This window comes from Pseudorca crassidens, chromosome 11, assembly GCF_039906515.1.
Source record: "Pseudorca crassidens isolate mPseCra1 chromosome 11, mPseCra1.hap1, whole genome shotgun sequence".
In the NCBI taxonomy this organism is placed as follows: Eukaryota; Metazoa; Chordata; class Mammalia; order Artiodactyla; family Delphinidae; genus Pseudorca; species Pseudorca crassidens.
In genome coordinates this window covers 12,448,335-12,472,196 of record NC_090306.1, presented here as the reverse complement: position 1 = coordinate 12,472,196, position 23,862 = coordinate 12,448,335, and the positions used below count along the sequence as shown (strand labels likewise).

Sequence of the window (23,862 nt, the reverse complement as noted above, 5' to 3'; positions counted from 1 at the left end):
GGTCTTCATTGCTGCTCATGGACTTTCTCTAGCTGCGGCGAACTGGGGCTACTCTTTGTTGAGTTATGCAGGCTTCTTATTGGGGTGGCTTCTCTTGTTGCAGAACACAGGCTTTAGGCACGTGGGCTTCAGTAGTTGCAGCATATGGGCTCAGTAGTTGTGGCTCACGGGCTCTAGAGAGCAGGCTCAGTAGTTGTAGTGCAAGGGCTTAGTTGCTCCGCGGCATGTGGGATCTTCCTGGACCAGGGCTCGAACCCGTGTCCCCTGCATTGGCAGGCGGATTCTCAACCACTGCGCCACCAGGGAAGTCCCTGTAGCTGCTTCTTAAAACACTTTCTGATTCCCCCACACATGCCCAATCAGCTGTATTTCCTGCTGACACCATCTGCCAAGATACCATTAGAGAATAATCTTTAATTCTTTTGTTTTTCATACTTTGTGTTCAATTAATTATCAACTCGCGTCAATTCTACCGCTTACGCAACTTCTCCACACCTCTACTGTCACTAACCTAGTTTAGGCACACATAATTTTTCACATGACCTAATTAATGCAACTCCCTTCTTAGTGGTATTTTCTGTCTCTGGTTTCATCTCTCTTTAGTCTAGTGATTCTCACCCCAAGCTATATAATAATACCATCTGGGAAACTATTTAAAAGATCTCATTCCCAAGGATCTTGATTTAATTGGTTTGGACTGGAGTTGGGGATCAGTATTTTTTTTTTTTTTTTTTTTGCGGTACGCGGGCCTCTCACCGCCGCGGCCTCTCCCGTCGCGGAGCACAGGCTCCGGAGGCGCAGGCCCAGCGGCCATGGCTCACGGGCCCAGCCGCTCCATGGCATGTGGGATCCTCCCGGGCCGGGGCACGAACCCGTGTCCCCTGCATCGGCAGGTGGACTCTCACCCACTGTGCCACCAGGGAAGCCCCAGGGATCAGTATTTTTAAAGCTCCCTAGGTAGTTCTAAAGTGCAGCCAGGGCTTCCCTGGTGGCGCAGTGGTTAAGAATCCGCCTGCCAATGCAGGGGACACGGGTTCGAGCCCCGGTCCGGGAAGATCCCACATGCCACGGAGCAATGAAGCCCGTGCACCACAGCTACTGAGCCTGCGCTTTAGAGCCCGCGAGCCACAACTACTGAGCCCGCGAGCCTAGAGTCCTTGCTCCACAATGAGAAGCCACTGCACAGAAACAAAGACCCAACACAGCCAAAAATAAATAAATAAAATAAATAAATTAAAAAAAAAAATAAAGTACAGCAAGCTTTGGAGAACCATTATTTCAGTCTGCTCTCCATATTAGTATCAAATTACTTTTTTTATTATTGTGTGCTATCCATATCCAATAACATCAGTCCATTACCCCAAATTCTTCAATAGTTATCCCTATCAACAGACAACATATCCAACTGGCATACCCATGGTTCTTCTTGGTCCAGTTTCCACATACCTCTCCAACTCCTGTTCATTCTTCTCACTGAACTTAAACGTCTAACTTCACTTTCCAACAGTATTGAGCCACTCGCAGTTTCCTAAACATAAGATATTCTCTCACTTATCCATGCAATGCATAGTTTATTCCCTCCAGGAAAGGAACCTCCCCGAACAATAGCAAGTTTTAATCACATGGTTAAAAACACGTAGTGTAACTTTAATGTTTTAAAGCACCCTTCAAACATTACTTTCTGAGATGTCAGTTATATGAACATTTGTGAATGCATAGAAAATGAGTTGAAAGAAATTCATTAAAATGTTAACTGTGTTGTCTCTAGGCAGCAGGGTTATAGATTTTACTTTCTTCTCTGTACCTTTCTGTAGTTTAGAAATTTTCTACAATGGCATGTGTTACACTTTTAAACAGAAGAAAAGTAATAGAATGTATTGGCAAAATCATTTACGTGTTTTAAAGCACTGTATATATCAAAATATCTGAATCTACTTGATTCTGAATTAAGAAAGAAGTGTTTGGTTAATAAAATAGTATAATGAGGAATGCTAACATTTGCTTAAAGGGTTTTAACCCTGCCCCCCACTTCCTACACAAAAATGTATTTTTCCTTTATCCACTAGATGGTGCACTCTTCCCATGTATTGCCCCATTTATAATGCTGAAGAAACTGAAGGGATTGTGCCTGGTTTACATAAATATTTTTATTTTTAAACTGACACATTATAATATATTGTTTATATTTATAAGATATTTGAATACACACTAAGAAAATTGTGGTTTTTAATTATCTAAAATTTACATCAATTTCCTTATAAACACCTCACATTTATTTGTGTTGTCCCAACCAATTCTGCTCCAATTAGCCCCATATCACTACTTAAAAGGTGGCAGAAATTCCCTTCACCCTTGAATTCCTTTTGCTTTTCTTCTTGATTTACACCTCTGGGCTTGCAGATGATACCCAGAGGAATTACTTATCTAGCTGGTATTATCAAGACTAAGAGACCGCCACCAGCCTTCTGCGTATAGCACCTCTGCGTTGGCAGAGACCTAAGAGTTGGGTCAAATTGAACCAAACTTCCCAAAGCCAGAGAGTGGAAGGAGAAAAGATATTCCTGTGGGGAATGTCCTGAAGGCACATATCTGTGTCAGAATGATTTTAAATCTTGTCTGAAATAATGTATTCAAGAGTATTAGTGAATATTCCCAAGATTTTAGAGGATAATAGATCATTAGGCAAAATCTAAAACATTAACTGTTGCCCATTTCTCACTGATGCTTGCATGTAGGGTATTACAGGCATCAAAGAAATCTCCGATTCTTTCCAGTTAGTTTCTCTTTCTCTAGCCCTTTCTTTCCAAAGTCCAGTTGCCTGTCAAAAGTGGTTCCGCTCTCTGACTCACTTTTCTTAGATGATGACTTATCTGCCTGGCAGTACATTTTCAATTTACAATAAACAGCACTAAGGGAATGAGTCAAATTCAGTAGCCTTGGAGCTGTTTTTCTGCCCAATCAACTGGGCGTTTTGCTTTCGAACACGTGAGGGACATTTCTAATGTCTAAATTTAAGGGCTGAGCATTATATGTACTAGGAAAAATATAGAAACACATTATAGTTGTCATATTTTTTTCTGATTAAAAACTATACGTTCTTGGGCTTCCCTGGTGGCGCAGTGGTTGAGAATCTGCCTGCTAATGCAGGGGACACGGGTTCGAGCCCTGGTCTGGGAGGATCCCACATGCCGCGGAGCAACTAGGCCCGTGAGCCACAACTACTGAGCCTGCGCGTCTGGAGCCTGTGCTCCGCAACAAGAGAGGCCACGATAGTGAGAGGCCCGCGCACCGCAATGAAGAGTGGCCCCCGCTTGCCACAACTGGAGAAAGCCCTCACACAGAAACGAAGACCCAACACAGCAAAAATAAATAAATAAAATTAATTAAAAAAAAAAAAACTATACGTTCTTTGTAAAATTTTTGAAAGACTCTAAAAGCTCAAAGAAGGAAAATTAAAATTGCTCATAATTTCCCCATCCAGGGAAAGTACCCTATAAGAAGCTATTTAAACCACCTATAAGGATTTGCATTTAGAGAAGTAAGCCTAGTATCTCTGCATTCTCATCATTTTTCCCTAGTGAAATTTTATTACGTGGAGTTCTATTGCTATTGTGAATGATTTTAAAGGCAGTAACAAAAATATAGTCTGTTTTGGTCTTAAACAAGATGTCAGCCTATATTTAAAAGAAAGCCACTTTTAAATTATGAACATTTTATTTTCTCTGCCTTACGTTTAAGGTTAAATATTCTTCTTCATTTATGTTAACACTTGGGGCTTACAAATGAACCCTGAGGCATGCACTGTAGCTATTTGAATCGATCTTTCTTAGGATAACAGAAACTCTGAATGCTGCTCTTACTATTCCACAATTTTCTGTAGGGCCTCAGCAAGTTAATTATCTTCTTTGTGTGCTTAATCCTCTTAGAGTGCAACCCTCATCACTTCTGCGTGCCATGCCATTCTGCGAGGATGAATGTTTCCCTTTATCCCCTGTGTATAGAAATGGGGAATAAAAGAGAGAGATTTAAAATAAGAGAACAGGGAGCCTCAGTTTTGCATCAACCTAAGAAATATGGATTCAATGTCCATGGAATTGAAAATGTCTGCTTCAGTTCTTTAGGACATTTCAGAGCATAATTTGAATTTTAAAATAAGAAGATTAGAAATCAATATTCAAAATGAACATTGGTTGCTTTCAATTATTTTCCTCTTTTATTCAAACAAACAAACCTAAAAGTAACACCATCTGTGCCTATTAGTTGCTATTTGCTGTCAGTGTAAAGTGAATTTCAAAATAAATGGAGCTATAAATTTCTTTCAAAACATTTTATATTAATTCATTCAAAGAACATATATGGAGCACAGAGATAGGTGAATAAAACAGTCTTTACTTAGAGTCTAATGAAGGAGTCAGAAAACTGTAGAGTGAAATGTATCAAAAAATATCTGTTTAGTGCTGCTGTGGTCCAGGGGATGTCTTAAAGATTGGGGGTAGAGCAGTGAACAAAACATACAAACATTCTGCTTTCACTGCACTTATGTTTCAGCGGGGGCAGACAGAGAGTAGATAAATACAGGGGTCCCTTGGTGTCAGCAGGGGATGGGTTCCCGGACCCACCACAGATACCAAAATCGGCAGATGCTCAAGTCCCTTTTATAAAATAGCGCAGTACTTTTGTGCTATGTAAATAGTTGTAAATCCAGTGTGAACGCTGTGTAAATAGTTGCTGGTGCAACGCAAATTTAAGTTTTGCTTTTTGGAACTTTCCCAGAATTTTGTTTTTCAAATGTTTTCCGTCCAAGGTTGTGAATCTGCAGATGCAGAACCTTGCGGGTGTGGAGAGGCAGACTAATCAAATAACATGTATGGTGCGGCACGTGGTGGTGAGAGATATGGAGAAAAACAGTGGGATAGAGGGAGGGTCGTTGATTAAGTCACATTTTAGCAAAGTCCCGAGGGAAATTAAGGAGTGGCCCTGTGGCTACCTGCATGAAGAGCATTTCAGGGGATGGGAGGGGCAAGGAGGCCACCGAGGCTTGAGTGGAGTGATCAAGGTGGACACGGTAGCAGGTAACCATAAGGGAGGTAGCGGGTTGCTGGCAGGGGCACAGGGGGAGGCCATGTAGGTCTTTGTGAGCATTGTAAGGACTTTGGCCATCACTTAGAACGAATTGAGTAGCCCACTGGAGAGTTTTGAATGAAAGAGTGAGAAGATCTGGGGTAACACAGGGACACAAATTAGGAGCATACTGCAATAACCCCCAGGAAAAAGGATGGAAACTTGTACTAGAGCGGGAGCAGTGAGGGTGAGAAGAGATGGTCAGAGTCTAGATATGCTTTGAAGGACACAGCCAAAATATGCTGGTGGATTGGCTGGAGGCTGTGAGAGAGTCGAGTTTTGTTTTTTAATAAAGACATATTGGGAATTCCCTGGTGCTCCAGCGGTTAGGACTCCACGCTTCCATTTCAGGGGGCACAGGTTCCATCCCTAGTCAGGATCCCCGCAAGCCACGCAGTGTGGCCAAAAAAAAAGAGAGACATATTTACATGTATGAAACGCCCCTATTCTGTTGTGTAAAAATACAACTTGCGTTATTCTTTGACCAGTGTTATTCCAGCAACTTCCCAGAAGTTAGTTTTCATTTTTCTAAAACCTAATTTCTTATGGTTTTATCACTCATTTGTCCTGCTAAGTCTTCCTACAGCAAAACTTTGCAATTCCAATGGAATACAATTGAGCACATGGGGATCTAAATTTTGTCTGAAAAGACGATATAATTTAAAATCCTGACTCATCAAATTATCCCTGGAAAGCAAATAAACCAATTCTCTTCTCATTTATACCCAACATTATATAATGAACATTGAGGGCTCCTCTTTTCATACCTATTTCTACAATTTTCACAGAAGAGGACATGTATCCTTCTTTAATCTTATTACGGGAATCCATCACAACTGAAAATGCATTCAATCCTCCAGGAAGCAACAACCTAGCCACTATAGTAAACCCTCTGAGAAGCAAAAATTTTTTGTGCTTCTTTCCCTATGTAGTGAATGCTTTGCTCAGAGGAAAATTTTGTTACTATTTGGTTAATCCATAGATGGGCATGGCAGCATGTAGAGGAACCCATATTAGTTTCTCTGGGCTGCCAAAACAAAGTACCACAAACTGGGTAGCTTAGAATAACAGAAATTTATTCTCTCACAATTCTGGAGGCCAGACATGCAAAATCAAGGTGTTGGCAGGGCTGTGCTCTCTCTCAAAGTTCTAGGGAAGAATCTGTTTTATTTTTTTTCTTAGCTTCTGGTGTTGCCAGCAATCCTCAGTGTTCCTTGGCTGCAAATGCATCACTCCAGTCCTCGCCTCTGTCCCCATGTGATGTTCTGTCTCTGTGTCTTGTGTTTTAGATTACTTCTGGTTTATTATAAAAGGATATAACTCAGGAACAACTGGCAAAAGAGATGCACAGGGCAAGGTGTGTGGGAAGGAATGTGGCACTTCCCTGCCCTCTCTGGGAGTGTCACTATCCCAGCACCTCCACGTGGTCACCAACCTGGAAGCTCCAGAGTCAAGATTTCTGCTCCAAGTAATACCATCTTTTAGTTAATGAGAAGCTGAGTTGATAATTTTATACTATGGCATAGCTCATGTAATTTCTTTAAAACCAAGGTCACAGGGACTTCCCTGGTGGTCCAGTGGTAAAGAATCCACCTTCCAATGCAGGAGATGCGGGTTCGATCTCTGGTCGGGAAACGAAGATCCCACATGCCACGGGGCAACTAAGCCTGTGCGCTTCAACTACTGAGCCCACGCGCCTCAACGAGAGAGCCCGCCTGTCGCATTCCACAGAGCCCAGCACCCTGGAGCCTGCGCACCACAACTAGAGAGAGAACCCGCACGCATAGCTAGAGAGAAGCCTGAGCACTGCAACAAAGAGCTTGTGTGCCACAACAAAAAAAAAAAAGATCCCAAACGCCACAAGGAAAACCTGACACAGCCAAAAATAAAAAACAAAACAAAACAAAAAAACCAAGTTCACAGATTCTGGCAAAAAGGGTTTATTTTCTTACCAAGCCATAATTTATGAAACACTCTGTATAATTGGTTAAGACTCCTGTATTCTTCAATCAGAAAAAGAACAAAAAGGCCTTGTTCTGATCAGGCTCCAACACTATTTCTACGGAAGATCCTACCAGATCTTCTGGATTAGTTCTCAAGTCCCCAGGTCATTCACCAGACCCCAATACAGATTTGGGAATGAGCCAAGTGGAAGACCATCTTCATCTACTACATTTAATAAAAGTAATTCAAAACTTTGGTTGCATCGTTCAAATGGTGCAATGTTCCAGACGCTAGTGAACCAGCGTTTTGCATTACCTGTACGAAGAGACAGTGCTTGTCTGGGGAGTACTACCTGGCAGATCCTCGCATGTAGGCAAACCTTGTCTAAACCATGCAGGGATGACTGGGGCCTCATTAACTCTTTCAGTCATGGCTCCAACAGCTGTTTGAGGCTTTCCTTCCTCATGCCATTATTGGTTTGGGAATTCATTAGGACTTAAGCCTGCAGGTGGGGCCTCTCTGCGAGCAGAGGGGGCTGGGGATGGCAAAGACAAAGGGAGTGAGGTGGGGACTGGCACCTTATCACAGTTGTTCCTGAATGTCACCTTTTTAAACATTCAAAAGCCATCAGCAACTTTACTAGCTCTTTAAACGAGGGGCACTGGGACACATCACTTCTACTGCCACTGTCATACCTGGGCCCTCGGAGGTATAATGATTCATTTAAGAAGTACTTTCTGAGTACTTAAATTGACTCTTGACTGTCCTGGGGCTAAGGATTCAGTGTGAACAAGAGCTCCACTATCATGGTGCTTACATTCTGTCAGGAGAGACAAACAACAAACGAGTATATATGTTAATTACATTATTTCCCCAAATGATAAGGACTGTGAAAGAAATAAACAGCGTGATGTCGTAGAGTTACTTTGGTTAGGGGGTGGGTAGGGCTGAGGAGGCTTCTTGGAATCAGTCAACAGAGAGGTGACATTTGATATGAGACCCGAAGGGTGACGAGGAACATGTCATGTTAACTTAATAAACAGTCATTTAAAGTCCAGTGCGCATAAACCTCGTATTAGGTCTTGGGAAAGGGGTACTGAGATTAAAATATAAAGATGAAGAAGACGTGCTTTTTGCCATCTGGAGCCTAATATCTAATGCAGAAGACCAGTATAGTATATGTTGATAACCATAATTCACAGTAGAAGTGCTATAAGAGAGATGTAAACAAAATGCCAAAGTAGTACAGAAATAAAGGGGTGGTTCTCATTAAAGGATTTGGAAGATTTGGGAGATGAGCTTCGCAGATGAGGTGACAGCTGAGCTTGGCAATAACAATATGGCTCATAGTCATCAAGCCCTGTCTATGTGTCAGCCCCTATGCTAATGGGATTTACAGGAATTCTCCCACTTAATCTCGCTAACCCTAAAAGGTAGATACTATTAATCAGCCTCCTTTCATAATAAATACATGAAATGGGGTTTGAACCCAGTTCATCTAAGTATAGAGCTCATTCTTATACAGATACTATGCACCTAAATAAGATAATCAGTTGGTTAGCTATGTTTTTCTCTTTTTAACTTATTCTTTTGGTGTTGTGTATCATCTAAACAGTTCTTACCACATAATTCTGAGTCATAGTATCATTCCCCAAATAGATGAACATAATAAAAACATTTCAAACAATGAGGCAGAGTTGATAGCTCCCCAAACTGAAGAATGCACAAGTTATTAGGATGAAGTGCATCACAGATGTCTTGGTTTACTGTTTTCTAAACAGAGTTTAATTTTATTTATTTCACCTGAAATTGATGTTTCAAGTAAATGCTTATGTGTAAACAAAAAGGGAAGTTAATCACTTTTTAAATTCTTTCTGCAGACCATCAAGCTACAAACAGCAATTCTGTAAACCCACAAAGCCAGTAAAAGATCCATAACCTGGGTAGGATGCCAGTGGATAGAAATGGGACTCTTACTGGAAACCTAATGTGTGGTCTTTAGACTTGCGTTATGCTTTCTTGGGAAAAAATTTCACAATTTGTATGGAAACACAAAAGACCCCGAATAGCCAAAGCAATCTTGAGAACGAAAAAAGGAGCTGGAGGAATCAGGCTCCCAGACTTCAGACTATACTACAAAGCGACAGTAATCAAGACAGTATGGTACTGGCACAAAAACAGAAAGATAGATCAATGGAACAGGATAGAAAGCCCAGAGATAAACCCATGCACATATGGTCACCTTATCTTTGATAAAGGAGGCAGGAATGTACAGTGGAGAAAGTACAGCGGCTTCAATAAGTGGTGCTGGGAGAATTGGACAGGTACATGTAAAAGTATGAGATTAGATCACTCCCTAACAGCATACACAAAAATAAACTCAAAATGGATTAAAGACCTCACTGTAAGGCCAGAAACTATCAAACTCTTAGAGGAAAACATAGGCAGAACGCTGTATGACATAAATCACAGCAAGATCCTTTTTGACCCACCTCCTAGAGAAATGGAAATAAAAACAAAAATAAATGGGACCTAATGAAACTTCAAAGCTTTTTCACAGCAAAGAAAACCATAAACAAGACCAAAAGACAACCCTCAGAATGGGAGAAAATATTTGCAAATGAAGCAATAGACAAAGGATTAATCTTCAAAACTTACTAGCAGCTCATGCAGCTCAATAACAAAAAAACAAACAACCCAATCCAAAAATGGGCAGAAGACCTAAATAGACATTTCTCCAAAGAAGATATACAGATTGCCAACAAACACATGAAAGAATGCTCAACATCATTAATCATTAGAGAAATGCAAATCAAAACCACAATGAGATATCATCTCACACCGGTCAGAATGGCCATCAGCAAAAAATCTAGAAACAATAAATGCTGGAGAGGGTGTGGAGAAAAGGGAACCCTCTTGCATTGCTGGTGGGAATGTGAATTGGTGCAGCCACTATGGAGAACCATATGGAGCTTCCTTAAAAAACTAAAAATAGAGCTACCATATGACCCAGCAATCCCACTACTAGGCATATACCCTGAGAAAACTATAATTCAAAAAGAGTCATGTACCACAATGTTCATTGCAGCTCTATTTACAATAGCCAGGACATGGAAGCAACCTAAGTGTCCATCATTGGATGAATGGATAAAGAAGATGTGGCACATATATACAATGGAATATTACTCAGCCATAAAAAGGAATGAAATTGAGTTATTTATAGTGAGGTGGATGGACCTAGAGTCTGTCATACAGAGTGAAGTAACTCAGAAAGAGAAAGACAAATACTGTATGCTAACACATATATATGGAATCTAAGAAAAAAAAATGTCATGAAGAACCTAGGGGTAAGATGGGAATAAAGACACAGACCTACTAGAGAATGGACTTGAGGATATGGGGAGGGGGAAGGGTAAGCTGTGACAAAGTGAGAGAGTGGCATGGACATATATACACTACCAAACGTAAAATAGATAGCTAGTGGGAAGCAGCCGCATAGCACCGGGAGGTCAGCTCGGTACTTTGTGACCACCTAGAGGGGTGGGATAGGGAGGGTGGGAGGGAGGGAGATGCAAGAGGGAAGAGATATGGGAACATATGTATATGTATAACTGAGTCACTTTGTTATAAAGCAGAAACTAACACACCATTGTAAAGCAGTTATACTCCAATAAAGATTTTTTAAAAAAAGAAAAGATCTGTATTGGGTCTTTTTTTCATAGAAAAATTTTATATAAGTCAAACTTTCCACGTAATTATTCAACTCTTTAATTGTGCATATATAAGTTTTTGCAACGTTTCCAGCCTTTCTAACTTTCCATTAATTTTAACTGTGAAGAAAAATCAGCGAATATTAATTTTTCTAAGTCTAGCATTTTCCCATATGTTCCATTCTTTTTCTAGATATCAGAACTAATCTTATTGTCCTTAAGTTTAGCTCAGGACTGGGCTGTGATCCCCTGACTTGTCTGGCCAAGAAAACTCCAAATTCATTGGTTACCTTTCAAAAGATCAACTGATGTTCCTGCTAACATTTAGGAGTCTGTTAGTCTCCTGAGTCAAAAGGCATCCAACAGAGATAGAATTAACAGCAAACTTGATTTCTAAACCACAGCTTAATGCAAAAGAGAAAGTAAACAATTCCTAAGAATGTGAAGAAGCAAAAGTCCTTTGAGTAAAGGCTTATCCATAGGACATTTTCTTCAAAGTCAAGTTCTAACCTCTAAAGAGATACACTACCATTCTCTAGCAAAGCTACAATTCTCAAATTACACTGGCCTTTAGAATACTCACATCAATAAACCTGAACACCATAACTTCATGAATGATTCAGTTGCTAACCTAATTATTATGTTGATTAAATCATTTGTTTTGATTGATTCTAAGTAATTCCTTTTTAGAGAGTATGGATTTCTTTTGAAACAATGATGTAAGAGAAACATTAAATTATTTGCTGCCTGCAATCAAAAAGACCTACAGTGTTTGCTAAACTTATTGTAATATGCTGTAGTGATTGGTTAGTCAGATTTTTTAAATGTATTTATCCATCTTATTTATAAAATACATCTATTATCACAATTTATTTTTTAATATTAGAAGCAGTAATGTTGCTCAAAAGTTTTAAAAAGTTGGAAAAGGGTTCCAAAGAACAACATAAATGGATCCTCATCTTTCTGAGTAGCTGGAAAATAAAGATACTAATTACCTGGGGTACTGCATTGCCTCAAAGATCACTCTTATCTGTGACTCCAACTCAGTGATTTGTAACGCTGGAATATTTACTGGAGATTAATACAATCAGCTGCTCGAATTTCTTATAATGACTCCCCCTTTCCATTTAAAGTAATCTTTTAAATATAAATGCATAATATCCTCACATTAAAGCTATAACCTACTAAATATAATTTTATAATTTATAAGTTAAATTTGATACTTTTATATTGCTTTAATGATTCAAAATCTTAGAAAATTTTAAGATCACTATTTTGAACATTAATTCTAATTGAACAAAATTAGAATTTTGTTCTAATATCATCTCTTATCATCTCTTTCAAATAACTTGTGTTAATCTAGGTGCTCTGAGAAGCAGATGCCAAGACAGCATTAAATAAGGAAATTATGGCCAGTGTAAAATGCTTGTGCTAAAAAACAATGGGGAGAGGTCAGATATGGTTGGGAGACAAGTCAGACCCTGATGCAAGTCTGATCCCAAATGAGGAAGAGAGAAGAAGAATGGGAAGAAGGAAGTTTGGCTGGGACCTTGTAGACTTCACTGCAGTCAATGGAAGGTTCAGCAAAGCTATGGGTGAGTCCTTGAACCAAAGTTGGCCGACATTGGGATGCTTTGCCTTTCTTTCTTTCTTTCTTTCTTCTTTCTTTCTTATTTTTTAAAATTGAAGTGTAGTTGATTTATAATATTGTGTTAGTTTCAGGTGTACAGCAAAGTGATTCAGTTATATACATATACCTATTTTTTCCAATTCTTTTCCTTTATAGGTTATTACAAGACATTGAGTATAGTTCCCTATGCTATGTAGTAAATCCTTGTTGTTTCTCTATTTTATGTATAGTGGTGTGTATCTTAATCCCATACTTGTAATTTACCCTTACCCCTCTCTTTCCCCTTTGGTAACCATAAGTTTGTTTTCTGTGCCTGTGAGTCTATCTTGTAAATAAATTCATTTGTATTATTTTTTAGTTTCCACATATAAGTGATATGATATAATATTTTTCTTTCTCTGTCTGGCTTACTTCACTTTGTGTGATAATCTCTAGCTTCATCCATGTTGCTGCAAATGGCATTATTTCATTCTTTTTTACAACTGAGTAATATTCCACTGTATATATGTACCACGTCTTTATCCATTCATCTTTCAGTGGATGCTTAGGTTGCTCCCATGTCCTGGCTTTTGTAAATAGTGGTGCTATTAATATTGGAGTGCATATATCTTTTCGAATGAGGGTTTTCATCTTTTCCAGATATCTACCCAGGGGCGGGATTGCTGGATCATATGGTAACTCTATTCTTAGTTTTTCAAGGAAACTCTGTACTGCTTTCCATAGCAGCTGCACAAATTTACATGGAATGCTTTGTCTTCTTGAGCTGGTCTGCCTTAGTATTGCTACTGCACCTGCTCATTGTCTGGAAGTCACCTGTGAGATGTATGTCCTCAGCTCCGATACTGAGGTGACTTTACAGTCCAATAGCTGGGACCTTCAGTTAATTACTTTCCCTACAGTAGGACATTTGTCAGGCACATTCCTGACACTGGTGGCTGACACAACCACCAAATCAGCAGCTCCAAATCTGGCCTCTTTCCTGCTCCTAAATTGTGAACTGTCTACTGGAAAGCTCCATCAGAATGACCTCTGACACCTCAAATTCAGTGATTCAGTGCATTCCAAAATGAACATTTAGTTCTGTCCTAACTCATACCACCATTCTCCCAAGTACCAACAGCAACCTTTACCTCGTCTTTCCTTTGCCTTCCACATCCAAATAACCAATGAATTCTCTCGATCCAATCTCTACCCTATTTTTCTTTCTCTTCTTTTTTCTGCAGGGCCCCAGTGTTACTGCTCAGGTTTAGACTTTCATCGTATTTATGGTACATTATGTGCACTCCTGGCCTCTCTACAGGTGTCCCCCACCTCCCAGAGCTCCTCTCTAATCCATTTAAAGTGCTGCTGCCAGGTTAATCTCTATCAAAGGGCAGCTATTGTACTATTTCCATTCTTAAAATAAATATCTTCAGAGATATCTGCACACCCATGTTCACTGCAGCATTATTCACAAGAGCCAAGATATGGAAGCAACCTAAGTGTCCATTAGCAGATGAATGGATAAAAAAGATGTGGAATATTAATCAGCCATGAGAAAGAAGGGAGTCCTGCCAAGTGCAACAACATGGATGGAACTTGAGGGCATTACGCTACGTGAGATGTCAGACAGAGAAAGATAAATACTGTATGATCTCACATATGCGGAACAGGAAAAAACTGAACTTGTAAAAACAGAGAGTAGAATGATGGTTACTAGGGCCCAGGGATAGGGAGATATTTAAGTGTACAAACCCCAAACAAGTAGATAAATAAATCCTGGCGATCTAATGCACAACACAGTGATTATAGTCAACAATACTGTATTATAAACTTCAGAGTTGATAAGAGGCTAAATCTTAACTGTTTTCAACACACAAAAAATAATAATAAGTATTTGACATGATAAAGGTGTTAACATGATGGTGGTAATCATATTGCAATATATAAATTATCAAACCAACACACTGTACACCTCAAACTTACACGATGTTATATTTCAGTTAAAGCTCAATGAAAACAAAAACCCCTTAAATGGCTCCCAATTTCTTACAGAATGAACTTCTATACTCACAGCCTCTCATTCAGGGTCTCCATGATCTGGCTCCACGATCTATTTTTTCAATTTTTCCTCCTAAAATTCCTTTTATACACACTGTTTGTAGTCTTCCTGAGTTACAGCGGGGCCACAATTATACGCTGAACTTTCCTACCTTCGTGAATTTTCCTCCTAGACTTGCTTTTATTTTCTCAGTAAGTCCTGTGTTGCTAAAAAACCATCCATCACAGCCCAGCTGAAATGTTACTTCCTCTACAGATCTTTCCCCAAATCCCTTAACTGGAAGTGCTCTATTTGCTGACATTTGCTGGTATAGAAAATATGCCTCCAGTTTATAATGAAATTTGTGTTATGGGATGTGGGGATGAGTGCACATTATCAAACATGTATTGAAATTGATTTTGTGAGGAAAAATGTATTATTTGGTTCATGCAAATACCAATACTGTAATCCAGCAGGAAGGCATCAATTCTGGGTGTGCAGAACTCTTAACCCTGAAAGATGGCAATTGCAAATCTCAAAAGAAACGCTTTGATTCCCTGGAATACTGCCGCATAGCAGGCAGCCACACAGCAAGTTTACTGGTAACTGGAGATCACATAATACAGTAAAGCAAATGCCACTACAGTATTTCAGCAAGTACTTTAACTAATACCGAGCCACAGTATAAAGTAAATGTGGCTGGATTATTATACAGATAGCTGAAGTACATTTAGGAAAAAGTCATTGATCATGAGCCAGAACAAAAGATAAACCACAATAATACAGCTGAACGAACTTCAATATCGTGTTTATACGTGAAATGTTTGTTGAATATTAGTACCTAGCAAAAAAACAGTAAGAAAAGGAAATACATTCACTTGTACATGATATTATAGCAACACCATTGCTGCATTTAGCTATGGCTTATGCTAGGAATAAATTTAAATATGTAATGTTTGGGGAATAACTGAGACACTATATTGGATCAGCCTGCAGTCTGTGGTTTTAAATTTCTGCTAAGAAAGATGGCAATAGGATGCAAATGCAAAAACCGTTGTTTTGTTTCCCTCTTCTGAACTCTCACAGCACAGTGCCAGGCATCTCTCGGTACATGTGCCCATTTCAACCTGCTGCTGTATTTACACTGAACTCTGCTGGACTAGGATTCTTGAGGGTAGGCTGTGTGCTAATTCAGCTTTATACCTTCACAGTTATTTGCTCATGGATGAATGAAAGAAATGAGATCGACTGAGTAGGCAGTCAGAAGAAATAGAAGGACAAGTAGAGGTTGATCAGACAGACAAGGGAGAAAAGGGAATCACAGGCTGAGAAGAGCACGTGGGGAAGACATCCTCGTGTGAGCAGGACGTTCAGTATATGGCGGAACTGTGAGAAAAGCAGCTGAACAAGTAGAAGCCGAACCACAAAAACTTCCCACGTCACACTGAAGAGTTTGGACTGTATTCTTTAGGCCAAGGGAGATCATACAAGGAAATGGAAAGATAAAATTTTTAGACAGATCTTTCTGGCAGAGCAGAGGTTGGCTGGGAGTGTGGGGAAGGGATAGACATGGTGACAGTGGGGACAGGGAGACCAGTTAGGAGGAGGCTAGTACAGTATTTCAGACAAGACACGGTTAGGGTTTGTCTTAAAGCCAAAGCAATGGGAGTGAAGCAGTGGAAGGAATCTGTTAAGTATCTAGAAGCTTTAAGCAAAGAGACTTTGTAATTGACTACACAGGCCGTGAAAGAGTGGGAGGAGGATGAGTCTTAGGCATTTGGTGGTGATGCCATCCATGAGAGCAGTGTTTTAGGAAAGATAATGAATCTGCTTTGGGACCTGAGGTGTGGGGAAATAATGGGACTCATAAGCAAATCGAAGAAAGGTGATTCAAGAGATAGCTAGAGAGCCGAGAGAGAGCTGATTATTATATTGCACTTAACTGGGCTTTATCTTTCCATACCTTGGGCTATCATTCTTCCCTTCCAAGAATTTTTTCAGGCTTCCAGAATCTCTTAATATTCATATTCTGTGTAGAAGATTGCTTTCAGAATCCTCTATTTTTCCCCATATGTAAAGGCTCCTTGACCTGGTGTACGTTTCATGTGTTTCACTGATCTTATAGAGCCCATCCCCATCCCTTTTACCCCAAGGATAAAATTTAGAAAAAAACGGGTAGGCCACTAGGTCATTCTAAAAGGAGATTATTGTTCAACATATATTGAGCATATCTTGGACATTCCAGAATCCTTAATGGGTAGCACTTTTCCTATATATTTTTTGTATCAAATTGTGAACCAGCCTTTTTGGTGAGCATGAGTATAAAGCTTTATAAAATTGAATTTGTGAATTCCTAAGTACCAGTCAGAATCTCTGAAGATAGTATTTTCATAAGCAAAAGATGCCACTATGCTCCTTAAAAAAGAAAAAAACAATGAACCTCTACATTTCTAAAGCAGTACATTATCTTTCACAACAGAGAGTTATTTCTAAGGACAGGACTAGAGGTTTGGATAGCAAATTTAGTTGATGTTTAAAGTAAAAAAAGAAAGAAAGAAAGAAAGAAAACATTCTTAACTGAATATTGACCTGTTTCTCCATTCAAAAGCAAATGTGGGAATTCCCTGGCAGTCTGGTGGTTAGGACTTGGCACTTTCACTGCTGGGGCCCGGGGTTCAATCCCTGATTAGGGAACTAAGATTCTACAAGCAGTGCACCCCCACACCCCCACACACAAAATCAAACGTGCCTGCAGAAAAAAGAGAAATATTGTGTATGATAAACTCACAACCAACATAAAAAAGCTCACTGTCTCAAGAAATTTACTTTATCTTTTAAAGGATAAATTTATCTTTATGGGGGTCATACATTTTTTACATGAGTAAAAATTTCAGGAGATTGCACCCAGTCCTGTCCCTTACCAGCACAAACTTGAAAAGTACCTTGTTCCTTATTCAAACTTGTTTCTAATGAAAACGAACTCTTGTACAAGGCACCTTTCTGTAGTGCTCAAATATCAATCATAACCCTCCTGAAGTCGCCATGCAACATGCTGAATCTTTCTTGCTTATTAAAGAGTAAAATTTAAATGCCCTCATTTCAATCTTAATACTTGGAATCCTGAAATGGTCAAGATCACTTACAAGTTTTAAAACCCAAGGGGCTAAAATGGCCAACAAGCATGTATGTGAGAATCATTGATTTTTACCAGTGATGTGAAATCACCTCTAGGCCACATAGTCTCGGATAGAACTAAATTGGTGTGTAATTTCTCTTAAAGCAGAAAGTGAGAAGCTTTCAGCTGCAGGAGAATTTCCAAATTTCAGACAACACAGACTTACATTGGAATGTATCCCAAGACCTTGGAACAGATACTCAAATTATCTATGACACATAGGCCAGAATTTAAGCACTTGAATTCTCAGCACAGAGATCATCTTATGTAGATGACAAACAAATTCACAGCCGCCAAGTTTTATGATTCAGTCAGGAGACAATTTATTGAAACTTTCCGCATGATCTCAGTATCCTTGGACTTTACTGTGAAAAGCTGGGAAGTTGGAGAAATAGTAAGTTGTGGAATAATTTAAAATATGAAATATTAAAAGTCTATTTTTAAAAAATATTTATTTATTTACTTACCTATTTTGGCTGTGCAGGGTCTTAGATGTGGCATGCGGGATCTTCAGTGCGGCATGTTTAGTTGCAGCATGTGGACTCTTAGTTGTGGCATGCATGTGGGATCTAATTCCCCGACCAAGGATCAAACCCGGGCCCCCTGCATTGGGAGCGCCGAGTCTTACCCATTGGATCACCAGGGAATTCCCCCTAAAATTCTACCTTTCAAACACCGGGATAGTAACTTGAATTCTTTGAATTCCAATTCTGAGCTGTGCAAATAAAGTTTAGTGACTTTATTCTCTTGGTTTTGATTCCTGGGTAATCACAGATGTCCAAAGGAGAGTTTGGCTACACTGTGTTTCCATAGACTATTGCATAATATTTTTCACTTGTTCCGAATGGTGAACATTTTTTTTCTTACAAACATTACTGGTCACTTTGACAATGATAGAAGAAATTCTCTATTTCAGAGGCTTGTTAGGAAAAGAAGTACCACAAATGCTTAGCATCTTCTATGTTCCAGGCAATTGTACGGGCTATTTTCATTTTTGCTTAATTGAAATGACTCAATTACATTTTATGAAATTCATTTTATGAATTCAATTTATGTCAACTCTAACTATGAGAAGTATATTAGTTTTCTATTGCTGTGTAACAAATTAAACAAATTACGACAAATACCACCCATTTATTAGCTTATTGTTGTGTTGAAGTCTGGACAGTCTGGGCATGGTGTGCCTGGATTCTCTGCTTAGAGTCTCGCATGGCTAAAATCAAGGTGTTGGCAAGGCTGTGTTCTCAACTGGATGTCATGATCCTTTTTCCAAGCAGAATTCAGTTCCTATGGCTGTAGAAATGAGGCTTGCACTTCCTTGCTGGCTGTCAGGAGGGAGCTTCTCTTAGCTCATAGAGACCTCCTACATTCTTTGCCACGTGGCCCTCTCCTTCTTCAAAGCCACCAATGGAGAATCTCCCTTGTGTCGAATACTCCTCACACTTCAAATATCTCAAGGACCGACCTAGTCCCTCTTTCAGCTTCACTTAATTAGGTTAGGCCAAACTTGGATAATCTCTCTATTTTAAGGTCACCTGATTTCAGATCTTAACCGCATCTGCAAAATCCCTTCATAATAGCACTTAGCTTAATGTTTGATTGAATAACTGGGGGAAGGTGGGTGTACACCAGTGGGTAAGGAGTCTTGGGGACAATCTTAGAATTCTGCTTATCAGTCTCACAAGTCTGTAATCAAAATGTCAGCTAGGCTGTGTTCTCATCTGGAGGCTTGATTGGGGAAGTAAGTGCTTCCAAGTTGATTCAGGCTGTTGGCAGAATTCATATACTTGTAACTGTGTGATTGAGGACCTTGGATTTTTGTTGGTTGTTGGCTGACAGTCACTCCCAGCAGTGACCCACAGCTCCCTGCCATGTAACCATCTCCATAGGCAGTTCACAACATGGCTATTTGCTTCTTGAAGACCAGTAAGAGAGTATCTTTGTCTAGTCTACTAAGACAGAATCTTATATGATGTAATCTAATCATGGGAGTGACATCCTATTATCTTTGCCATATTCTTTTAGTTAGAGCAAGTTGCAGTTTCCATTCTGCAGTCAGAGGAAGGAAATTATACAAGGGTGTATGACTCATTGAGGGTCACCTTACGTTGTATCTGCCACAAAAAGTCTGTGCTCAGAGCAACTTTGGAAGAAGTTCAGATCAAAGTGGCTTCCAGGTTTTTAAAGAACAGGGCCTTGTTGAATGTGTAGTAGCTGCCATCAGATGTAAACCCACGTGGTTAAATGGGTATCCTGTTTTCAAACTCCAGACCTGATGTCAGATTTTCTTGGGTGAATCCCAGTTCTTCCATGGATTAACTGTGCAACTTTACCTCTCTATGCCTCAGTTTCTTCCTCTACAAAACGAAGATGACAGTACACCCCCCCACCAAGGATCATTATGAGAATTAAGGAGACATCATTTAAAATGGATCCTGATATACAGTAAGTGCTCAGTAAGCATTAGACATTATTTTATATTCCTGCTCTCCCTCTGGATGATTATATTGCATCTTTCATTCATGAATTTATCTAAATCTATTCTTAAACCTACGTATTGTTCTTTTTTTTTAGATCTTTTTTTTTTTAAACAGAACTTTCTTTTTTTTAATTTTTATTTTATTTGACTTTTTAAATTTTTGGCTGTGTTGGGTCTTCATTCCTGTGCACAGGCTTTCTCTAGTTGTGGCAAATGGGGGCTACTCTTCGTTGCGGTGCATGGGCTTCTCATTGCGGTGGCTTCTCTTGTTGCAGAGCATGGCCACTAGGTGGGCAGGCTTCAGTAGTTGTGGCTCGCAGGCTCAGTAGTTGTGGCGCACTGGCTTAGTTGCTCCGCGACATGTGGGATCTTCCCAGACCAGGAATCGAACCTGTGTCCCCTGCATTGGCAGGCAGATTCTTAACCACTGTGCCACCGGGGAAGTCCCCTATGTATTGTTCTTGATATATCCTTATCCAGTCTTTTCAACTTTAAGAGCTCCTCTTTACTTCTTTTCGTGCATTTGGTGAGGTAGTCCACATTCATTCTCCGTTCACATATTATGATGCTGATTATGCCTTCTCAAACACTTTTAATTTTCAAACTATTAATAAGTCTCTTGAGGGAAGTGAATCTTAATGTAAATTTCCTTTGACATATTTTAATTTTATGTGTCTTGTTCTTTAGATGAGATTCAGTGGTAGACTATGGTTAAATGGTGATTAAATCTGGTGAGTGTTGGTCGTTAAAAAAATATATATATATACAGTTTGTAGTGGTGGGTGAGGAGATATATATGGGGGTGATCATTGATCACAAAAACAAACATCCTGGGAATTTACACAGTCTGTATGTTGGAGGGAAGCTGAATCAATTTTACTGAATTAAATTGAGTAGCACTAGTTCTGTGCTCGGCTCTACACCAAGCTCTATACAAGAGCGAAAATGAGATAAACCTTGTTTTCTATTCTGAGGCTTACAGTGTTGCTAGGGAAACAAAGCTCATGCATATTAGACAGACATACTGTAAGATGGCATAGGATTACATTAAAGTTAGATAGATGAGTATATAATGATGTCAGATCTCAAAGGAGGGAGGATGGATTAGAGAGAGCTTGCTAGGGAGGCTTTGGATTAGAAGTAGAATTTGGGGAGGTAGAAAGTAATGAAACACACCTTCAGGGATGGGAGATATTTTGAGCACTAGTTTGCCATTAGAACTGACCCTTATCTCTTACAAGACAACAAGGAGAGCAGAATAGGGATTTATGTTAGGAAGAGCGTAGCAGAGCTTTTACTCTATCTGATCTTTATGAGGTGATCATTGCTCTTATTTTGTGACAGTGGACCTTAGGGTAATGGGAGTTAAAATACCTATTTGAAACATGAAAATGCCAAAATGTGAAGTGACATGCTCAGTGTCATACTACAGGATGTTAAGGGAGGATTCAGTTGTCTAATTTCTTTGTTCATTTGTTGTTTGAAACAGAAAGCCCTACTGTGAATCTTTTCCATATTTTATAACTTAAAAAAAATTGTGGCTAGCCTTGCATGTAATTGCAAATGAATACCAGAGACAACAAAACAGGGTATTATAATTAAAAGATGTCATAAAGTATAAAATGCTTCATCTTGTCTTACAATTATGTAAGTTGAAAAAGTACTTTCCAGTCCACACTTTCTTTAGATTCCTACAGCAAACCTTTCAAAAGAAAGCATGGTTTATAGGTAGCTACTTTCTATTGTAATAACCTATCTAAAAAGCTATATTTCACTATGTGTAATAGAAGAATGTATTTTAAGTGGCTATTTATAAATTGCAGTTGCACTAAACCATAAGGCAATATTATTCATTGAGAAAGCTAGTAATTGAATGTTATTATCCAATTGTTCATGACCTTCTCATTTTTCAGAGCCTCTCAGAAACCAGTTTTCTACAATGAGCTATTGGAGCAAGGACAAAGACAGTTAGAAATTCCTATAAGCTGAAATCTACTTCTCCCAGCTATAAATTCTTTGTCTAGTAAATACTAGCTCATCTTGTGCTCATAAAGTAGGGCACTACACTTCTTTTCAGCTATTTTAGTACATCTTGAATGTGCTTCCTCTCCAACTGAAAAAAGATTTGTGCTCATAAATTCTCCCTGAATTCCTGAGAGCCCCAGTAAGCACGGCCTACAGAGAATCTATTCCAGTAGATAGACCTGGGATCAATATTGATTGTGACATTAAATAAATGGGTTTGATCTTCCCTTTTCAACACTCAAGACTACAAGAAATGCAATCTCAAAGAGACAGAACAGGAAAAATGGCGTGGGAGTAGGGAATCCAGGTTTATGTCGTGTGCCAGAAAATAGACTAATTGCCGTTTTGAAGTGTCTATTTCTAAGTCAGGCAGCAAAAAGGAGTGGAGCCTCCCAATTCATTTTAAATGTAGCTAGAACCTGAGGGTTGCCCGGCTTTGTGTGTGTGTGTGTGCACTACCCAAGGGCACCTGCTAAGGGGGCAAGTGGGGTTAAATCCAGCTCTCAGTTGGTTTAGCAATCTATGTGCCTATGTGAGAATATATCTGCTTGGATGAAGGGGGTGTCTTTTTCTCATTCACACAACTGCTCTTGTGTGGAGTGGTTGTGGCCCTTCTAAATACCACCCCAGTGGCCCGCAAAGCGAATGCACTAACCGTGCCTGGGGAATCTTGAACCACTGGGATAAATGTCTTCATTCTGCTTATTCTAGTTAAACATGTGCCTTCCTTTCTCTGTGTGAAGACCATGTTAAGAAGAAATTCTCAACTTATGCTGAAGACAACTTTCAACTCTCTTCAACAATGAAGAAAGGAAAAAATATTCCACCTTCATAAAAAGTTACTGTTTATGTTAATCCTCCCTTTCTGTAATGAAATTTTAAAAAATATTTAGCTCCGAGACAAAACAGAATGTCACTAGTTTCTTACATGGATCCTTATCACCTGCTAAACAGTTCTGTCATGGGACTTCCAAACACACTTTGTCATTCCATAGTTGACATTTTTTTTTTAACATCTTTATTGGAGTGTAATTGCTTTACAGTGGTGTTAGTTTCTGCTTTATAACAAAGTGAATCAGTTATACATATACATGTATCCCCATATCTCTTCCCTCTTGCGTCTCCCTCCCTCCCACCCTCCCTATCCCACCCCTCTAGGTGGTCACAAAGCACCGAGCTGATCTCCCTGTGTGATGCAGCTGCTTCCCAATAGCTATCTATTTTACATTTGGTAGTGTATATATGTCCATGCTACTCTCTCACTTTGTCCCAGCTTACCCTTCCCCCTCCCCATATCCTCAACTCTATTCTCTAGTAGGTCTGCGTCTTTATTCCCATCTTGCCCCTAGGTTCTTCATGACCATTTTTTTTTAGATTCCATATGTATGTGTTAGCATATGGTATTTGTTCTTCTCTTTCTGACTTACTTCACTCTGTATGACAGACTCTAGGTCCATCCACCTCACTACAAATAACTCAATTTCGTTCCTTTTTATGGCTGAGTAATATTCCATTGTATATATGTGCCACATCTTCTTTATCCATTCGTCTGTCAATGGACACTTAGGTTGCTTCCATGTCCTGGCTATTGTAAATAGAGCTGCAATGAACATTGTGGTACATGACTCTCTTTGAATTATGGTTTTCTCAGGGTATATGCCCAGTAGTGGGATTGCTGGGTCATATGGTAGCTCTATTTTTAGTTTTTTAAGGAACCTCCATACTGTTCTTCATAGTGGCTGTATCAATTTACATTCC

General features: G+C 39.4%; 1 long non-coding RNA gene across 1 annotated transcript in view; it reads left to right on the top strand.

The window, feature by feature from the left end:
* LOC137201679 (uncharacterized) overlaps positions 1-23,862 on the top strand; it is a 38,857-nt gene that overhangs the window by 5,153 nt on the left and 9,842 nt on the right. The window contains exons 2-3 of the long non-coding RNA XR_010932278.1: positions 12,139-12,370; positions 19,949-20,045. This is a non-coding gene — a long non-coding RNA (uncharacterized lncRNA). The remainder of the gene's footprint in view (positions 1-12,138; positions 12,371-19,948; positions 20,046-23,862) is intronic.